At 40.2% G+C, this 20,754-nt stretch overlaps 1 long non-coding RNA gene across 1 annotated transcript in view; it reads right to left on the bottom strand.

Annotated features, from left to right (window-relative positions):
- Nucleotides 1–1,196: 1,196 nt before the first annotated feature.
- LOC137769534 (uncharacterized) overlaps nt 1,197–20,754 on the bottom strand; it is a 141,060-nt gene continuing 121,502 nt past the window's right edge. Inside the window, exon 3 of the long non-coding RNA XR_011074995.1 lies at nt 1,197–2,093. This is a non-coding gene — a long non-coding RNA (uncharacterized lncRNA). The remainder of the gene's footprint in view (nt 2,094–20,754) is intronic.

Below are 20,754 nucleotides of genomic sequence, written 5' to 3'. Positions count from 1 at the left end.
AAAACTGTTGGTCCCTTAGCACAAATCAAAGCAGTGGCTCCAAAGGGTACTAGTGGTCATTGTATTCATCACCACCAAATAGTCACAATAAATAAATTTTTAAAAAGCAGCTTCACTTAAATTGTCTTTGCTGAAGCAGCAGAAATTAGTAAACCTATTGTCTTGACCCTTGAGTACACATGTTTTTAATATTCTATGGGAAGTACATGTAAATCAGGTCTGCTACATATCAAAGTACGGTGGTTATTTCTAGGGAGAGTACTTGTGCAATTATTTAGGTTGTGGGCTGACCTAGCTACTTTTTCATGGAATACTATTTTTATCTGAAAGAATGCCTGGTAGACAAATCATGGTTATTCAGACTTGGTTACACATTTTCTCAAAAATGAACAAAGTGTGCCTGTCTCTTTAAGGAAAATCACCGACATTACTTGTCATCAATGATGAAACGCAAGTTTTAAAGCAAAACCCAGAATTTTGGAAAACATATCCACCACAGTGAACTGAAATCTTCCTAAGAATTTAAGACTTTTCTATGAAACTGTGATCTCATTGATGCATCTGATTTTTAGATATTGTATAATAATGAATGTAAATGACCAATGCATGATTTTATGAAATCATACATGGGTAAAAGCCATTCAAAATACAAGATAGATCAATGGATTTTAGTGCAACAGAATATGAAAAGTTTATTGATAATATTTCAGATTCTACATTGCAAGTAATGTTTAAGAAATTACTACTAGCTGAGTTTGAGTAGAATAGTAGGAGAATATCCATAATTCTTTGAAAAGGCTATTAGAATACTTTTCCCTTTTCAATCTACATATCTGTATGAGGCTGGATTTTCTTATACTTATGAAGTATCAGCTAAAATAACATATTCCAGGAGAGTGAACATGGATGTAAATATGAGAATCCAGTTTTCTTCTGTGAATCCAGATGTTAGAGATTTGCAAAAATGTGAAACAACGCCACTCTTCTTACTAAATTTTTTGTTTTGAAGCAGTTATTTTTATAAAAATGTTTAATTTCCGATACATTAAATATCAATAAATATAATGCACATAACAAAAGATCTTTCGGGTCTCCTTAATTTTTGAGGGTGTAAAGGAGTCCAGAACCAAACATCTGCAAACCTCTGCTCTCGGGGAAACAAAGTCCCACAAGAGAGAGGAGTTTATCTGCCCCCAGAGACTGTTAGAGGGAAGACATTCATGTAGGATGTCAATGAAATGAAGGTAATAACATGGCACAACAGGGCGGATCAGGGCCAGCCAGCAAAATGGTTGAGATTGTCTACGTTTTACTTTAGTAAGGAAACTTTTCCTAGAGTGATTTTTAAAGCAATAGTACTAGCTTGTTCTCTCGCTAAAGACATTTTGTTTTTATGAAATTACAGCCTGGAAAACACACTATGTGTTTAGTCTGAGTAGGTAGCCTGAGTTGTTTGTTAAATACCAGATCTCAGATTTGTGGCTATTCCTCAAAAATAACTACATGACACCGGCAATTAAATTTATGTATCATTTTGATGATTTACACTTCAGTGAATCAAAGGAGGTAAATAATGGGCTGCAGCCTAGCACTTCCATCAGCATCTATCTCACCGGCAACCCTTTAGATTCCCTCCATTATGAAGCTGGGTACAGCACATCTTCTTCCCATTAGACAGTCTGGAGGGAACCATCATCCATGCCGGCTTCCATCCTGGCATCCTCCCATTTCTGGAGTTGGGCATTCCTGCGTTGCAAACATGCCCTTTGAACCGTGTGGGGCAGGCATGTTTAGTCTCAGCTATTTTCACATTTCTCCTTTTACTTAGGACACTGTTGATCACTCAGAATTAGAGTTTCTTCTTGTCTTGCTTCTCAGAGCACCACAGTATTGGACCCATATAATAGTGCACTGCACTGGGCAGACAGCCGACGGCCTCTCTATGAGAGTTTACTGATTAGGTGGGTTCTCTCTCTTGCACAGGTGCCCCTGCTCCAGCTGTTTAGATTTTTCTTCATGGGATGAACGTGTCTTTAATTCACTCTTGCTGAATAAACAGGGTGGGTAGCTTCCATCTTCCCTCCGAAGACAATCTGCAGTGACAGGGAACTGTGCATTAGCTGGGAGAGTGACCTAAATCCTTCTGAGGTCCCTTCCCACGCGGAACACTTAGTGACTCCTGGATTGACTCTGCCCATTCAATGCAAAGTAGCTGAGCGATGGTGGAGGGTAGCATCTAAAGCAGCTGCGGGTGACCGTAACCGGCCTCAGCCTCCTCCTCTGAAAGGCAGAAGTGGGGGAACTCGGCTTTTCTCGGTACAAAAGAGCTAACCAACCCCCCTCATGACATGCCACACAATCAACTTCCACCCCACTGCTGCTGGTTACACATGAAAACAAAAAAGTAAATTGCATTTTGAAGCAGACTTTATGGGAACAATCAGGTATTGAATATTTTGCAAAATCTCTGAGTAATTGGCTTGAACTTACGGAGGTAATCTAGTGGGGCTTGGAAACTGCAAATCAAACCAAGAAATAATGTAGGATTAAGAAAGGAGTTAGAGTGCAAACTTGAAAAAAAGTGGTTTTTTATCTGTCTGTAGAGCTTTGTCATCAATAGCAGTAAAAACCTCATTGATATATTGAAAAAAATATGTTTACTATCACTGGAAACTCTGTTCAACTAGGAATGGCTGACTGCCTGCTGCTCTGTGTTGAGAAGGACTCTGAGGCTGAGTCTGGACCAGAGGGAAAGAATATTGTAGCTGAATAACAGCTGTAATCATAATACTAACTGTATTTTATTCTCCCTTTATTTTGTGCTGGATATTATTATCCCTGTTTTATTCATGAACTGAGTGCAGATAGGTTAAATATCTTGGGAAAAATACATGGTGGATCTGAGATTCAAATACTCAATCCCTCTGTAAGACTACTAGCTACTGTGATACTGTGGACAAACTACAACTTCTCCATTTTCTCATTTCTGAAAAGCTATGGCCTGCATTGCTTTCTAAACTCCCTTTCACCTCAGATGGACTTTAGTCTCTGAACGGTCCATTTAAATACCTCACACCCCAACAGTCTTGCCCTCCTTTCAACCCTTGGAATATTTATCACAATTTGACCATTCAGTGCTGTGCTAGGAACTGCACTGCTGAGTATCCTTTTATGTTTTAGATCCTGATTCTCCAAATGCATGGGAAATGCTGTTGATTCTCCAAATGCATGGGAAATGCTGTTGATTTTCCAAATGCATGGGAAGTGCTGTTGAAGAAGGATGGTTCCCTGCATCGCCCCCCTCCCCCCAGTAACTAGCATGGTACCTGGCACATGGTAAATGTTTAATAAATGTTGGTTGGTTGGTTTTGTGATATGACCCAGACCACCACACTGTGTCCTAGTTGAATAGGCTGAGCTGAGCATAGTATTTGCCACAGACCGAGGGGCAAACAGCTGGTTGTTTCCGAGTTAGTCCTGCCCAGGGATCTAGATTCGTGATCTAGAATTGAAAGTGCTCTCTACCGCACAGTCTATGCTCCCTGCCCTTCTGACTGTCATGAATGCCTGTTTATCTTCTTGCCTCCATCAACAGCAGCTATTTATCTAGCAGTCTGACTTAAGACAATCCGTGCATATACTCAATGAAGGCTTTCTTTCAGTATTAACTTTCTGTGGAGGGTAAAATGCTGTCTTGTTTTTCCAGTTCTCCTCCTAAGTGTGATGATTTAGATGTTCCTGCTGTTAACTGGCAGCTTTTCCATTTCCTTCTAGCATCCAGGGCCCCAGACTTCTCCACAGAAGCCACTAATGAGCTTCTTGCTTTTCAGGCCCCCGGTTCATTAATAACACAGAATTGCAGCAACGTCTGACGTTCCAGACCTTATCTTTTCCCTTTCCTTCCATGAGAAAACAAACAAGCAACACAAAGGAAAAGTTTTATTTGTTGCAGTTGCTGACTCAATCCTGTCTGCTTTAAGATCTTAAAACAGAATTTATGCAAAAAGCTCGGATTCTGCTTTGCAGTTAGGCTGAAGGCTTACATATTTGACCCCAACTTTCCAAATGAGTCTGCTTCCCTATTTTTTTTTTTTTTCTCTCTCTCACCACGTTCAGTCTTTTTCAGTGGTGCTTCATGCTTCTAAGTGTGCTTTTTCCTTCTTCCTAATTAATATTGACTGGGTTCCCGTGTATATGGGGAACAATTCTAGGGACTGTGTGATGGGATGTAGGAAAACGTTCCTGCCCCATCCCTTCTCCTGGGCTTCTGCTCTCTATTATGCCATTCATGCTCCCCGCCCGCTGGGCCCTTACACAACTTTGTCTCATTCAGGCAGCGCCAAAGAACATCAATGCCCTTTTGTCCCACTTCCCTGAGAGCCTTGCAGGGGCCTAGAGCAGGACAGAGCTGTCAGCAGCACGAATGCCATTCCTGTCAAACCTGCTGTTCCTCGTGTCCTCTGATGAACCAGCAGCCTTTGCAGCTGCGTCTTCTCAGAGCATGTTTCTGCATGTAAGGCCTGACGTCTCTCCTCAAGTCTGGTCTTGGTGCTCGTTAGCGGGGCTGGGCTGAGCCTGCGCCCCTCAGTGGATAACTCAGCTCGTTGGTCAAGTCACCTTCAGGCTCTCACATATTCCACCTTAGCCATGACTATGCTGCCATTTTGCTGACTTCCTGATGTCTTTTTTTTTTTTTTTTTTTTTTTGCTTTTATGTCAGGGCTCACAAATTCCTGTACCTCAAAAATATAGAGACCTATGGGCTTCCCTGGTGGCGCAGTGGTTGAGAATCTGCCTGCTAATGCAGGGGACACGGGTTCGAGCCCTGGTCTGGGAAGATCCCACATGCCACGGAGCGGCTGGGCCCGTGAGCCACAACTACTGAGCCTGCGCGACTGGAGCCTGTGCCCCGCAACGGGAGGGGCCGCGATAGTGAAAGGCCCGCGCACTGCGATGAAGAGTGGCCCCCACTTGCCGCAACTAGAGAAAGCCCTCGCACGAACCGAAGACCCAGCACAGCCAAAAATAAATAAATAAAAAAAAGTAAAAGTAGCTATAAAATTTAAAAAAAAAAAAAAAAAATAGAGACCTAGAGATAGTCATACCGACTGAAGTAAGTCAGAGAGAAAAAGACAAATACCATATGATACTGCTTATATGTGGAACCTAAAACAACGGTAAAAATGAACTTATCTACAAAACAGAGATAGAGTCACAGAGGTAGAAAACAAACTTATGGTTACCAGGGAGGAAAGAGGGGGAGGGATAAATCGGGAGACTGGGGTCGACATGTACACACAACTATATATGGAATAGATACCTAATAAGGATCTACTGTATAGCACAGGGAACTCTACTCAATACTCTGGAATGACCTATATGGAAAAAGATTCTTAAAAAGAGTGGATATATGTATATGTGTAACTGATTCACTTTGCTGTACAGCAGAAACTAACACAACATTGTAAATCAACTATACTCCAATAAAAATTTTAAAAAATACAGAGAGATAATTGTAATACATATGTATAAATTTCTGCATCTTCCAAACATGCATAAGTCCTCATATCCATGTTCACAAGCACATGTTGAGCCTGCCCAGTGCTCTTGCCCAGACATGAAGGATGTTTTATTTTCTCTTTGAAAAATTCTAAATTTCATCTCTTGTGAAATTGTCTTGAGCTTCAGACTCAAGTCCAACGTGCGTGAGTCACACAGATTAGAGAGATCTGTTCCCTGAAACTGTGCGGTAACACCAAGCTTTTCCCAGCCTTCCTGGACATCTCCCCGTCTCGTCAACTGTAGGAGTTAGAAGTGATAGCTTTTCCTATCGTTACATTAATTATGCAGGGTGGAGGCATCATTTACAAGCTTTCTTTTAAAGGACAGAAAACTAGAGATTACAATTCTTTTACGTTTGGGAGGCACTCAGCGCTGCTCCACTTGCAGTTTACAGATTTTTTTTTTTCCTTCTAAATATTCCATTCCTGAATTTTGGAAACTTGGAAGTTTGAGTTAACTCAGAATTCAGTAATGGGGATTAATCCTTATCTGAGATTTCAGAGAGGGAACTTTTTCTTTTCTTATCATTGAAGGATGTTCAAGAATTGTTCCCTGCCTTTATTCTTCTAAACAGTTATAGGAAGTTCATCCCATTGTGCTGAATACAATAGTCTTCAAGATTTCACAGCACAAACATACAACTTTCTTACCTTGTAGGTATTGTCTAATAATATACTACGGAGAGATGAGCGCCTTCCCCAAGGCCTCCCCGCTCTTTGAACTTTTGTGAACTCACTTGCTGGGCCCCTGGCGTCTCTAACCCCATCTCTAACTTGACTTCAGCTGCCTTCTCAACTCATTGTTTAGGATCTATTGAGCCCTTACTATGTGTCAGACCTGTCCTAGGGCCAAGAAGATAACTAAGAAATGGCTCTGCTCCAGTTCAACTCAGGTTCTGGGGTAATGTGGGGAAGGAGGGTGTGGGGAGAGGTGACACGTGCACAGTTAATTACAATATAATGTGCTTAATTCTCTACGGGGAAAGAAAACAATTTAGTGGGACACCCCCATGAAAGCTCTAACTCCGCTTAGGGGTATCTGTTGGAAAAAAGGCTTCATGAAGGACATCTGAGTTGGTTTTGAAGAATGGGTAATTGCTCACCACAACCCGGAGAGGAGAGGGGCATTCCAGGTGGGGAAGGTGACAATTCACTGAAACGCTTATTGGCCACCTGGCTGCCTGGCTGCTCTACCTGCTAAGGCATAGGGTCTTAATAGGAAAGGGGACACTGACAATCGCTCTGCAAAATCACATCCTTTCCCCTGGCAACATAGAGACGAAAGATTCAGTTTGCCCATTTTGTTTTGTATTTATTCCATGCCCGACATTTCAAGAAGTACATGAGTATTGCTGGGGTATATAATGTTAGCGGAATTACAATCAGAGAGAAGGGGAGGTGAAAAACAAAGGGAGAGAAGATGGGGAAGAAGAAGGACAATGAAAGAGGGGTGGGGGGTGAGGTGAGGTCAGAGTTCTCTTGGGGTCTAGACACAGGTGCCGTGGGATTTCATATTAAATATCTGTGGCTGGGAGAAGACAGACGATCTAGAGGGAAAGAGCCAGGGAGGACTGGAGTAGGAATCCTTTCTGCTGAAAGTCGGGTGCAGCACTTGTGCAAATCTCCCTTGGGATTGTAGCCTTGTCTTTCATGAACTTCTCACTCCTGTTATTTCCAGTTCCGGACCATCTGATCAGAGAATACTGGAATTTCCAGCTCTCTAGGCACTAATTTCAGGGGCTAAAACAGCAACCCCCGGAAGCTCCTACCACAGCCATCGCTGCCCTGCTGGGCTGTGGGGCTATGCCAGCCCAGGCACTCTTGCCCAGGAAGTGGAAGGTGGCATTTAAGTGGCACTTAAGATGTTCCTAACCAATCCTAAAGACTCTGACTGAGGCCAATTCTAAATTAAGCTTTCTTGGGCAAATGAATAAGGACTCAAGAAACCTCAGATTGGAAAAAAAAAAAAAAAGATACGAGAAGTCGTACCTCCAAATATATTCCTGTTAACCCCCAGTTTTGACAGGTGTTAATATGATTCAATGTTTCTATGACTTATTTTTATGCTCTAGGTATTTTCAGTGTTCAGGTTTCAAAATATACCTCAATCAAATCCCAATATTTAAAATACACAAATGATGATATCACAGAAATGGAAGAGATCTTTTTTTTTAAACTTACAAGGAAACTGAGGTTCAGGAAACACAAGTGCCTGATCAGAGTCTCACAGCTGACAAAGGAGAATGAAAAACCAAACCTCCTGGTCTAGAATAAAATGTGCTTTTCTTTATAAAAATCACATTGAATCTGTTTTCTGGGATATATAACAGAAGGATCGAAAAATGAGTTTATTTTTGTATCGTAGTATTTTTTAAGTGCTTCATAAAGTAATTTTGGAGTGGCTACTTGCAGTCTTTTATACTGTTCATTTAAAGGTGAATTGCTTGGTGTTGCCCAGTGATCTTAGCCAGGATCAGTGCTATGAAAGAAAGCTCGTAGAAGTCTATGGCTTCAATGCTCTGTCTTGACCTCAGAGCAATTACTTTCCCTGAACAAAATGCACACGTAGGGATTCCAGTGCCTGCTGTTCTGGAAACGGTCAACTTTTGCCTCAGGATTCATCCCCAGATTTCCACCATGTACTCTGAGCCTCGGCACTGGGTCACTGGGCTGAAGCTCTGCACTGAAGCCAACTGGCATTTAAACTACCAGACTGAAAGCTTGTGCACCATGGGCCATAGCCAGGCTTTCAAATGTGACTCAACTGTGGTTAGAAATTTGTCTGTGTGGGGTATTGGAAAGAATGCTTGTTTGGGTTGGGCACACTAAATTTAAGTCCCAGCTCGGCCTCCAGTCAGGTGGTCCAGAATAAATCCTGTAAGCTCCCCGAGCATTTGCCGCTTATCTATATGGTACCTCTGTTTTGCTTACATAGGGAGCTGTTCCAACCAGCAAATGAGGCAACATAAGAGTATCTGTAAACTGATGGGTTAAAAAAATGTAGATTACTCTCCATGTTGATAATTCCTAATATATAGATGGTATCAAAACAGTTAAGCCTTTGTTGGACTATATGTGGTCATGTGTCTCCTAATAGGTCTTGTGTGCTAAAATACACAGCTAAGAATTAAAGCCAAAGTCTACTGACACACAAGATGCTGCAGAGGAAGATATTCTGCTTTGTTCTGTGCCTTTCAGATTAAATATATACTCAATATTGTGCATTGACATAACAAACCGGGGAAAATGTGCTAATTAACTGTGGGTTCTTAGGATGTATTCACATTCTGTACATTATTATTTCAAAAAGTCTTTTCCTGGGGTTTGCCTGATGGCGCAATGGTTAAGAATCTGCCTGCCAATGCAGGGGACACAGATTTGAGCCCTGATCCGGGAAGATCCCACATGCCGCAGAGCAACTAAGCCCGTGCGCCACAACAGCTGAATCTGCACTCTAGAGCCCACGTGCCTAAGAGCCCATGCTCCACAACAAGAGAAGCCACTGCAATGAGAAGCCCGCGCACTACAACAAAGAGTAGCCCCCGCTCGCCGCAACTAAAGAAAGCCCATGTGCAGCAACGAAGACCCAATGCAGCCAAAAATAAATAAATATATTAATTTTTTTAAAAAAAGTCTTTTCTTTTTGGACCCATTCTCAGTACTAGATCTTCATTTGTAAGCAAGTTCCATAACATTACCTTTCAAAAGTAAAGCTAAAGAAGTATTTCCTTCTTCTGGAGTTTTGTTTTTGGTTTTTTATTTTTCAGTAAATTTGCTCCATTACCTGGATACGTTCTGTCAAGTGTTATCAATAAATTCAGTCATTCATTCAGCTAATACTTATTATAACCTACTGTGTACCACCACTGCTCTGAGGATGGATCAATGAACAAAACACACAAAATTCCTTGCCATCATCATCATCATCATATTTTGCCTATATATGATATTTCTAGATATCTCAGTTTATACTATAGAATCTTCTATGCATTCAAGTGACCAGGCTGTGATGGTCAATGCTCTGTCCTACTGGTCTACCTCTTTTTCCATCCTGGAACTCTGGGGTTCTTAGCTCTACTCTGCTTCTTCTCTTCTCTCCCCTTCTCTTCTCTCCCCTAAATCAGCTTTTGACCTTTATTCCAGGTAAAAATTTTAGATAATCCATTTTTGAATGATGGACGCCAAACATGGACAGTTCCAATGTAACTATTTATCTATGAGGATTCATTACTTTCCACTCTGACTGTTGTACTACTGCTTAGCCCCAGAGCATGGCTTAAAGTCTTAATCCTCCTAGGTCACTTGGCATTTCTGGATAAAGTTTCATAACTTTTGTTAACTTTGTCCATTGTGCATTCAGGTTACCTAACATTAGTTGGACCCTAACTGAGCAGAACAAAATCCATGTTCATCTTTGTTGACACCATAATGGTCTCTCCACCATCACTATTTGAAATTTTAGTCTTACCGACATGCACTTCTTTTATTCTTAATCCAACCGTATATTTGCCCTCAGTCAGGGGCCTTGCCTTCCATGACTTCTCATCCCCTGTCCAGTCTTACTCTTCTGCAAACATTTGGCCACACTGCATCTGAAGGATTATTTCTGAACTCCAAGTCCATTTGTGGCAATCTTCTCTCCTAATGGCTCCTCCTCATTATCATGAACAATTTACTCTTTAGCAGTTTCCCAAGTACCTCATATTGTTTCACTATTGCGAGCCCCTGAACATTCTTGTCCCTCTGCTGAGAATGTCCCCTCTGCTTCATCACTTGAAACCTACTTGGCTTTCAAAATTTTGATTAAACTTTACTACCATCAACGCAGACGCCCCATGGACTTCTCCCTTACTCCCGAGCCTGACGTGGATGTCCCTTCTCTATATTCCTATCCAGTCCCGTATGTTTCTCTATCATAGCATGTACCTACGAGTACATACATGTTGATTTATTAGTCTGTATTCCCCCAAAACTGTAACTTCCTCGAGCACAAGAACCATATCTATTTGCCTTTAGTCCCTGTGTATATTACAGCCTGGTGCAGGGTATGAGCTCAGTAAATTTGTTAAAAAGATGGTTAATTAGGAAATAGGAAGTATTCCTTCAGAAAATGCCCATTGCTCCATTTTGGAACTTCATAGTATGAGGACTATATTTCCAAAGAACAATGGAAATAATTATAGGACTGTGAGGAAAGAAAAGCAAAGACATTGAGATTATTTATTATTACTGGGGATATAGAGAGATGATCCTATAGCATCCATGATTATTATTAAATGCTTTTATCACACTGGTATCAAATCTAAACTGTAAACTACATGAGAGTGGTACACATCTGTTTTGTCCATATTGGTCTCTCCAGCACTTAGCACATGTTAGGCATTAAATAAATATTTGTTGAACTTTGTTGAATGAGCAAAGTAGCAGGCATTCAAGTTAGATGGATTATGTCCTGCTAACAATGACAGAAGTTAAAATGTGTTTCTAGAAAAATGCTTTATATTGATATTGGGGAAAGTCTTTCTGTATTATCTTTTAACACTTTGTGTGTTGCCATCTTTCCTCTCGACCTCTGTGTTGTTGTTTTTAAACTATATTTGTGGTGTTTTTGCTCTATAAAGATTTTTTAATGTTTATTTTTATATAGTCAAACCTTTCATTCTTTTGATTTACTGTTTCTATGTTTTCACATTATGCTTATGAAGGCTTTCCTCACCCCAGAATTGGGAAAAGATTCCTCTATACTGTATTTTATGGCTTTATTTATCTATGTTAAGATCTTTAATCCATATGGAATTGATATTTGCATACAATGTATCTTGATTTAATGATTAGTGTACATACTCTGTTGTATATTGTAATCTTTTTACCTTTATACTTTTCAATTTTGCCCTGGTTTACTTCTAATGGACAGGGGATAGCTATTCAAATTATCTTATTCATAAAATCATCCCAGGGTAGTGAGTCTTTCAGCTGGCCTCCTGCATTCAGCATCTCTCCATTGGCCTCCTGTGATAGATTTCCTGTTGGTCTTCTCACAACCTTCTCTGCCCCACTTCCTTCTCTACCCAGCAATCACTGGGATGTCTTTTAAACACTAGAATGAAATCTCTATACCACAAGATATTTGTATCTATTTTGTTTACTGCTGTATCTCCAATGCCTAGAACAGAGACTGACACATAGTAGGCGCTTAATGAATACATATTGATGCAAACATAAATATCAATAGAATCATGCTGCTTCCCTGCTTAAAACTCAAGGGCTTCCCATTTCTATCATAATAAAATTCAAACTCCTCTCAGTACAGACACACTGAGTTCTTCTCTCCCTCAAGACCCCACGCTGTTCCTACTTTAAGAATCTTCTTTTTTACTAGACAGCTGCTTGAATGTGACTGCCTCAGGGGATGCTTTCCTGACTCCACTATTGAGAGTACAGATACCTTAAGTTTCTTTACTTGTTTCTAAGTCACATAACTTTGTGACTCATAATCTTTTATAACCCTATTTGCTTTATTTTTATTTTCTTTCTCCGGGACCAGAATGTAAGCTCTATGAGAGTCTCCATGTTGTCTAGGTTTTCTTCTGATGTGACTCGAGTACCCAACATAATGCCTGGGGCTCGGTAGGCATCCAATAAATATTTGCTAAAAAAAATTTTTAAAGGCATGTTTATGGCAACCATTACAATGCCAGTGTTGAGGTTCCAGCTAATTAGCTTAACAATTTAAAGGAAGTAACTCATTGGTTAAAAAGACATCATGATAAACAACAAGAACCTACTGTATAGTACAGGGAACTATATTCAATATCTTGTAATAACCCATAATGTAAAAGAATCTGAAAAACGATAGATATATATGTATAACTGAATCACTTTGCTATACACCTGAAACTAACACAACATAGTAGATCAAGTATACTTCGGTTTATCAAAAAATAATAAAAGAAAAAATAAAATAAATCCTCTCCTCCTGAAAAAACTCTCTATAAAAACTTCTTCATCCATTAAAAAAAAAAACCATCATGAGATTGTGACATTACTAATGTCGTCAACTTTAATCATGCTTGAATGTAAAAACAACTACAACAAAGCAATTTATGCCCAAGCAGATTGAGCATAACCTGGTCATTTTATTCAAAGTACTTAAGTATCAACAGACGAATTTATACCAAGAGGCATAATTGGAAAAACAATAAAGAACATTTGTGCACTAACACATAATTATATCAAAGTTGTAGAAAGTGAGTAGTAAAGACATATCACAAACAGGGTATTAGAGGCATCACATAATTAAAGATGGAATGTTAGAGGAGATGTGTGATCTCTTTGGAAGGACAGAAGAAAGGAAAGGACAGAAAAAACCCATGCTATCATAGAAACTGAAAAAAATAAAGAAAATGAATATAATTGGTAATGAGGTTATAAAAAGTTGATGTCACCACCCTCCAAATCCATAAGTATCACTTAAGTATACGTTGGTACTAAGAATAGCGTTAGGGATGTTGGGATACTAAAAGGTCCAGCTGAAGGTGTAAAGTGAAAACCTCTTGACAACTGAGAAAAAAGGAACAATTATGAAAAAAACAAAACTGTTTAAACACTAGATTGAAGATAAAAAATAATATAAAAGAGGAGGGACTTCCCTGGTGGTCCAGTGGTTAAGAATCTGCTTTCTAATGCAGGGGATGTGGGTTCGATCCCTGGTTGGGGAACTAAGATCCCACATGCTGTGGGGCAACTAAGCCCATGCGCCACAACTACTGAGCCCGGGCACCACAACTAGAGAGCCCTGGCACTGCAACTAGAGAGAAGCTCATGGGCCGCAAAGAAGAGCCTGCTCCCTGCAACAAAATATCCTGCATGCCGCAACTAAGACCCAATGCAGACAAATAAATAAATAAATATTTTAAAAATAATATAAAAGAGGAGAGTTGGAGAAATAAAAAAAGCAAAATAAGAGGACAGAAGAATATGAAAAATAATAGAAAATAAAAAATATGCAAAAACAGGGAAGAAATCTGGTAAAAAATCATGCAAAATTATAACTATCTTGGAAATTGAAAATAATAATGCATTATAAAGAACACAATAGCCAAATCATATAAAGTCATGATGATCGACTGGTGGCAATGTTTCCTTTTCTGCTGGTATGTGTTAGCCTTCAATAACTTTAAAAGGCTGTTTTCTTGACCCAAATTGAAAATCATCACACCAGCCTAGAAAAATAAAAATAAATGTCTTATTTTTCTAGAAAGGCCTTTATTTAAGATATTTTCTCTCTCCATCTGCTATCAGAAGGTAAAAATACAAATCAGTGTTTCAGTCAATCAACTAACACATTTTCATTGAGCATTTACTATGCTCGGTGTTTGGGATTGTAGGAATAAGTTTGGGGCTCTGTCAGTTAAAATCTAATTGAGGAATTCAGAAATAATCACATGAATTAATTCATGAAAAAAGCCATATTATATCTACATTCAACTCATTTGACTAGGCAGAATTTATTATATAAGATACAAATATGAATAGGGCACCATTACCATCATTCACAAAACAAAGATGGCTCCCGGATTTGAGCAGTGGGTTGGAATTTAGGATTTAAATTCCAGATTTACTTCTCTTTAGCTTAGAAGCTATAGATAAGCTATATATAAACTAAGATAGGAGATGATGTCTACTCTACAGATTGTGGGAAAGACATTTAAGGCTCAGTAACTATTCATGTACTTCTTCACATTTCCAAGCTCCTTTGCAGTTATGCCTAGACACATGACTAATTCTGGCCAGTGGGCCAGGATAAAAGTGATGTGTGTCACTTCCAGTCCAGAGAATTTGTGCCATCATTAGTAGTCCCCTGTCAGAGTGACCTAGAAGCTGAGAATGACCACCCTGGAAATTTACCTGACCTAAGATGGATCAGAATAAATTTTGTGTTGTTAATTGTGCTGAGTTTTCCAGGTCTATTTGTCACAGCTGCAGAGCCTGTGCTGACTAATGAACAGGATTATCATGAGCTTCATGTGAAATGATGCATGTAAACTTCTTAGTATAGTGCTCAGCAATAAATGAAAGTGATTATTATTTATAGGACTTTCTAAATAAAATTAGTCATTAAAGGCTTTTTCCTGTTTGTTTTTTTTTTTCTAACAGAAATAAATCCATTTTAGAAAGGAAACTTTGTAATGTGTTGGCAGAATGTTTCCAAAGCTACTTTATGCCTTTAGTTCCTCGACTCTTTTCCCTAATTGAGTACACTTGATCTGTTGTGATAGGAGCGGCTACTTACTGAACTTGTACTTTTTGTAAACACAGTATATGTTTTTGGTCAGAGGTCTCTAAGGTTTTTATTTATGGATAATTCATTGCCCCAAACCAATAGTGAAAGCTAGTGATCTTTCAAACATGGAAACACCCTATAATTTTCTTCTGGCATTGCAACAACTTTGATGTTCATCTTTCTCTTTTCTGGCTGAACCTATATACACTTAAGTGCAGGATCACATTAAGAAAATGCTCAGACCACATGTAAACAACCCACGGCCAGACAATTCCTGAACCCTATGCCATGTCCAATTTTCAAAGGATGTAAGCTTCTGTGTTGTTTTCTCTACCATATATTTTTTCATAAAAGTCCTACTTACTACTTCATCATGAACCAATGTATTTGGGCATAAAGTCTAGACATGCTGTGATTTTAAAGAAGTCTATCCCTTCCTGACTACCCCACCCTTTTTTCTTTTAGAGAGAGGTTTGGACATCTCTTGTGCCCTGGGACGTAGCTCTGTGGGTATATCTAGGCAGCACATCCCAATTAAAAAGATTTGGGGAAAAGATCTGAAAGGATATATTAAGGAATTAAATTTGCATAAGGAATAAATTTGAACCATCTGCAGATGCAAATCAGATGACCATAAGAAGGAATGAAGAGAAGGGCAAAGGGGATTGAGATCAGTTCATTCAATTGGTCCATTTTATTTTTTCAGTAAATAAAGTTACCACAAAAAAGAAACTTTTTGTGAATGTATTTGATCAATCAGATGACTCCATAACATTCAGACACCTGTTGGTGGAAAAACAAACCCGGAACTTCTGTGCATTCAGCCAGTGGGTTTTATAAACTAAATCAGGAACCTGTTTCCCTCAGCTTTTCCTTCATCTCTTTTCCCTCTGTAGTTAAAAGATGACTCACCAGGGCTGAGTATACAGCTGACAAAAACAACCATGAGAAGCAGGATGAGCGGTGAGAGATGGGGGTGAATAGCACTCATTTAAATACGGTAGAAATATCCCCATTTATAGCTCCTGTGCAGGAGAGTTCTCCCAAGTACGTTTCAGAGCTCACAGGTAGGAAGCCCAGGACTCAGAGGCCACGTGGGACATTCTGTCAGAATGGGCGGGGCCACAGAGTCTAGAGTGGACAGGCTCTGGTCCTTGCACATGGTGACAGAAACTTGAATGAAGAAGACTGCTGCTGTGCTCACGGAAGGACGTAAGCCCGAGGCTGTAGTGAATGTCGGCATCACGAAACAGGCTGGACAAATGGTTGAAGCAAACAAGATGAAGATCAACAGGGATAAATATAAAAGATGCAGCTGGGGGTGGTGGGGGCATGGAGAAGGAGAGGGAGGGAAATAGAACAGAATAAAATAAAGTTCTGATTGTATTTAAGATTATTATTCAAAAATATTCATACTCTCCACCTCTACATGAACTTTAAAAAAATGGGTTTGGAGAAACTCAAAATAAAAGAACAAAAGTGCCTTATAAATTCTGTAAAATGAAATTAAACTTCAGTCATTGTCAAAGAAATGCAAACTAAAGTAAGAAAAAGATACTATTTGTCACTTGTCAGATGGGCAAAGATAAACAGAGTTTGGTCAGATGAACAAAGATAAACGGTTTGATAGAGGGGGGGTCGGTTCTGGTGCGGGGCAAACAAGCACACTTAAATCCTTATTACTATTGTGGCGAGCACTTGATAGAGCAATTTGGAAATTGTTACCAAAATTTAACATAAATATGTTCTTTAACCCAGCAGTTTCTAGCTGTACTTTCACATGTGTTCAGAGACACATACCCACAAACTCAAGCTTTCCAGCCTTCTGTGTAATTGTACAAACAGTGGACACAAGTAATATCCTTCAATAAGAAGATAAATAGATTATCTGATGGAAAACCTGTAGTGGATTAAAAATACTATATGCTGATATAGAGTGATGGAATATGGAATGATCTCCTAAATATTTTGTTAAATGAGAAAAGCAATTTGTAATGCTGTGAATATAGTATTCTCTAATACTTAAGGAAAGAGAAAGGAACCTCAGGATTCAGGGGCAAATAAGAGTGTATTGTTGGGAAAAGAATGGGTATTTCTAAGCAGCTAGGCTGGAGTAATTAACATGGCTGTGAAAGAGCATGGTCGTTTAGGAAATAGTGAATAGTCCACCTAGGATATATACCAAAGCACCTACTTGCTGATTTTATATTATCATTTCCTCCTCTTGAATACTGGCATATATGCCAGTGCAACAGCATGATATCCAAAAAAAACAATCCCTGGTTGCCTAGAGTAACACTAACTTTGTTAGGAATGATTCAAACAAACACACTGGCAGGGCCTGATCACACAGAGAGCACCCTGGCTTTCAGTCATGTAAGCCACCTACTCCTCCCAGAGTAGAGATATGAGCCTTTTGGTTAGAGCGTGAAATCAATTTTAACCATCTCTCACGGCAATCAGGGAATCAATGTCAACCTTATAAGTCAACAGGTACCTACATTGTTCAAGAACCTACATCAGCAATTGGCAAAGGAGGCAAATGTTTACTCACCGTTTGGTAAATATGGCAATTTGAGTTTCCTTCTGTAGGGTTTAATTCTGGGGGCCTTATTTGCCAGTGTGTGCATATTAACTTGTAGCTTTACACAGTTTTACTGTATTTATTCTAATTTGTAGATCCGAAGTCTACAGATCTGCTTGGATAAGGTCTATTTTAGAACTGTGATCTCAACTTCATAAGTCTTGTGGTGAAGCCAGGTATGGACCACAGTTAGTGCTGAATACCACACTATACACTAGAGTATACACTAGAGTATAAAGTTAGCAAAATTTTTCCTTCATGTTCTCCCCAGTCTCTTTATAAAGGATCCTATCTTAATGCTTTTTTAATCCTGGTGATCAGAGTCATCTTTTCATAGGTCTTTTGTTGAATCTAATGCCCTGGAAGTCACCACAGAAAGCAGACACACTTTGGTGAAAGTTGTTCCTAAAAAGAACAAAAGATGTCCCAGTAGAAAGGACTTTTTCAGTGACTATTTCTCCAATTCATTCTTAACATGCATGTAGACATAAATAAAAGGAGTATGGTGATAAATCTCATTTCCATTTTTTTTTTTGGCATAGGACTCTTGACTTTTGTTTTTTTCCTTCACATAGCATCTCAAACCTTCCCCACTTATATTTGGCTGCTTAATGGTGCACGTCTCACTTGATTTTTATTCTGGAAAACTCTAGCTTGGACCAGGACTCTAAGGGTTTCTGGTAGCATTACTTGTGATTATTTTAATAAACTTTTTTTTTTTGCAATTGGCTTTGTGGCCTTGGTATGCTCTCTCTCCCTCAGTATAATTAGATGTGAAATAAAAATGTCAGCTTAGGCTTTCCTCTAGGGTACCATTGGGCTTCAAAACGCTATAATCCTGTGATTCTTGTTTCCGTAAGTCAGCTGATGATATTTTTGGTGACTGGGAGGTTGGTCTCCGCAGCCAGACTCCCCTGCCTGTTTGGCATCAGCTGCCTGTTCACCCTGTACTCCGTGGACCTCCTTCTCACACAGGAATCTCTTTGATCTCAAAGACAGCTCTGTAAGATGCAGAGCAAAACAAATACCAGGAGATTTCCCTCCGTGGTGCTCATGACAATATGAGTGGCCCAAGAGCCTAAGAAAGCTTAAAAACAACTGATAGTACTATCCTTGAAGCAACATTTGCAAGTGCCAAATTAATTTCTATCAACACAAACAAATAGGTTATTTCAAAGAGGAAACTTCGCACACATAAAAGGAGTAGAATGAATGACACTTCAAAACGGCTTTGATTATCCATTTTCATAAATACAACAACACCCTGCGGGGGGGGCGGAAACTCCTGCTTTTACCATCAACTAAGTTCTCTAGAGCAGGGGTCCCCAATCCCCCGGGCCGTGGGCTGGTACCGGTCCACAGCCTGTTACGAACCGGGCCGCACAGCTGGTGGTGAGTGGCAGGCGAGCGAGCGAAGCTTCATCTGTCACTCCCCATCGCCCCCATCGCTCACATCACAGCCTGAGCCATCCCCACCCTGTCCGTGGAAAAACTGTCTTCCACGAAACCGGTCCCTGGTGCCAAAAGAGTTGGGGACCTCTGCTCTAGAGCTTGCAGAGGATGAATTTCATAGCAGTCCTTCCTTTATTAAGCAGCCATATTAAATGATTCCCCGCATACGTGTAATCGACCAATGAACTGACCCACTTGAAAATACGCTTTTTTCTTAAAATTAAAGAGTAGGTCATGCATGGATATACATAAATTAATTTGACAATGAATATGAAGAAGCAAGAAAGCTTTAATAATAAATGACCCTGTCACCTTACAAGTGAAAAGTAAGGACGTCTAATACCGAAGCCTAGCAAAGCATTGGATATGCATTCAATTTAAAAGCTGGGGACGTTACACACTCTGCACTCCAAAAACACAATCTCACTTAACATGATGTTGTGAATCAACTATACTTAAATAAATGAATAAATGAAGGAAGGAATAAATAAATAAATAAATAAATAAACCACAACCTCACCCAGGCTTGATATCGCCTCAGAATCTTCTAACAGAGCACACCGATCAATTGGAGTTGGTCCAAGAGATTTTTACCCAGCCAGGTTCCTTTTGCCCGGTGCACAGCAAGCCAAAATGCTCAGATGCTGAGGTTTGCAGGTCTACCGGCCCTCTGCACGTTGCTCTGAGGGTGGAGTTTGTGGCCCTTTGATGTCAAAAGGTCACCGAACACTCGTGCATGCCCAGTTCGGGGGTAAGTGGACCTATCCAGTCTTAACCAGCTCAGCTCAAACTGGACACAGCTGACTCCAAGTTCCTAGAAAACAACTCGGGCAAACATCTTCTTGTTTAGGCTACACGCCTCTCGGAGGACATGCAAGTCTTTTTTTTTTTTTTTTTTGGCCGCGTTGGGTCTGCGTTGCTGCACGCGGGCTTTCTCTAGTTGTGGCGAGCGGGGGCTACTCTTTGTTGCGGTGCGTGGGTTTCTCATTGAAGTGGCTTCTCTTGTTGTGGAGCATGGGCTTCAGTAATTGTGGCACGCAGACTCAGTAGTTGTGGCTCGTGGGCTCTAGAGTGCAGGCTCAGTAGTTGTGGCGCACGGGCTTAGTTGCTCCGCAGCATGTGGGATCTTCCCGGACCAGGGCTCGAACCCGTGTTCCCTGCATGGGCAGGCGGATTCTCAACCACTGTGCCACCAGGGAAATCCCCATGCAATTTTTAGAACCACCTTGATTAGTCAAGGCAGGTGAAATGGATTTAACCCACGGTTTCAAGAAGCAACATGTTTGCCATCTGTTAGAACTGTCCGTGACACTCACAGTACGTCCATGGGCCAGCGGCATTAATATCACTTGGGCATTTGTTAGAAGTACAAATTCTCAGGGCTACCCCGAGACCTGCTGGACCAGAATTTCTAGGGGTGGGACCTAAGGATCCGGGTTTAACAAGACTTCCAGGTGATTCTGATACACACCAAAGTGTGAGCAGGCTACTTGAATGTTCCGCACGTCAACACACTGGGTTTGCTCAGATGGCAAAATGGTGAAACGAACAGAAACTAATGTTTATGGAGGACCTACTATGTTCCAGGCACTGTTCAAGGTGCTTCTCATATGGTTATGATCCTTTGATGTAGATAGTTCTCGATAAATAGATGGTAGATAATAGATAGATAAATAGCTAGACAGACAGGGAAGGAAAGAGAAAGAGGAAGAAAGGAAGGAAGGGAGAGAGGGAGGAAGAAAAAGAGAAAGGGAGGGAAGGAAAGAAGGGAAAAGAAGGAAGGAAGGAAGGAAGAAGGAAAGGAAAGAGGAGGAAAATGTAGGGGAGGGGAGGGAAGGAAAGGAAAGAAAACTAGATTTCAGAGTTGTTATGTAG

The sequence above is a fragment of the Eschrichtius robustus genome, chromosome 9, assembly GCF_028021215.1.
Source record: "Eschrichtius robustus isolate mEscRob2 chromosome 9, mEscRob2.pri, whole genome shotgun sequence".
NCBI classification, from domain to species: Eukaryota; Metazoa; Chordata; class Mammalia; order Artiodactyla; family Eschrichtiidae; genus Eschrichtius; species Eschrichtius robustus.
Note: the sequence above shows the minus strand (reverse complement) of the source record. Positions and strands in the feature narration are given on the sequence as shown.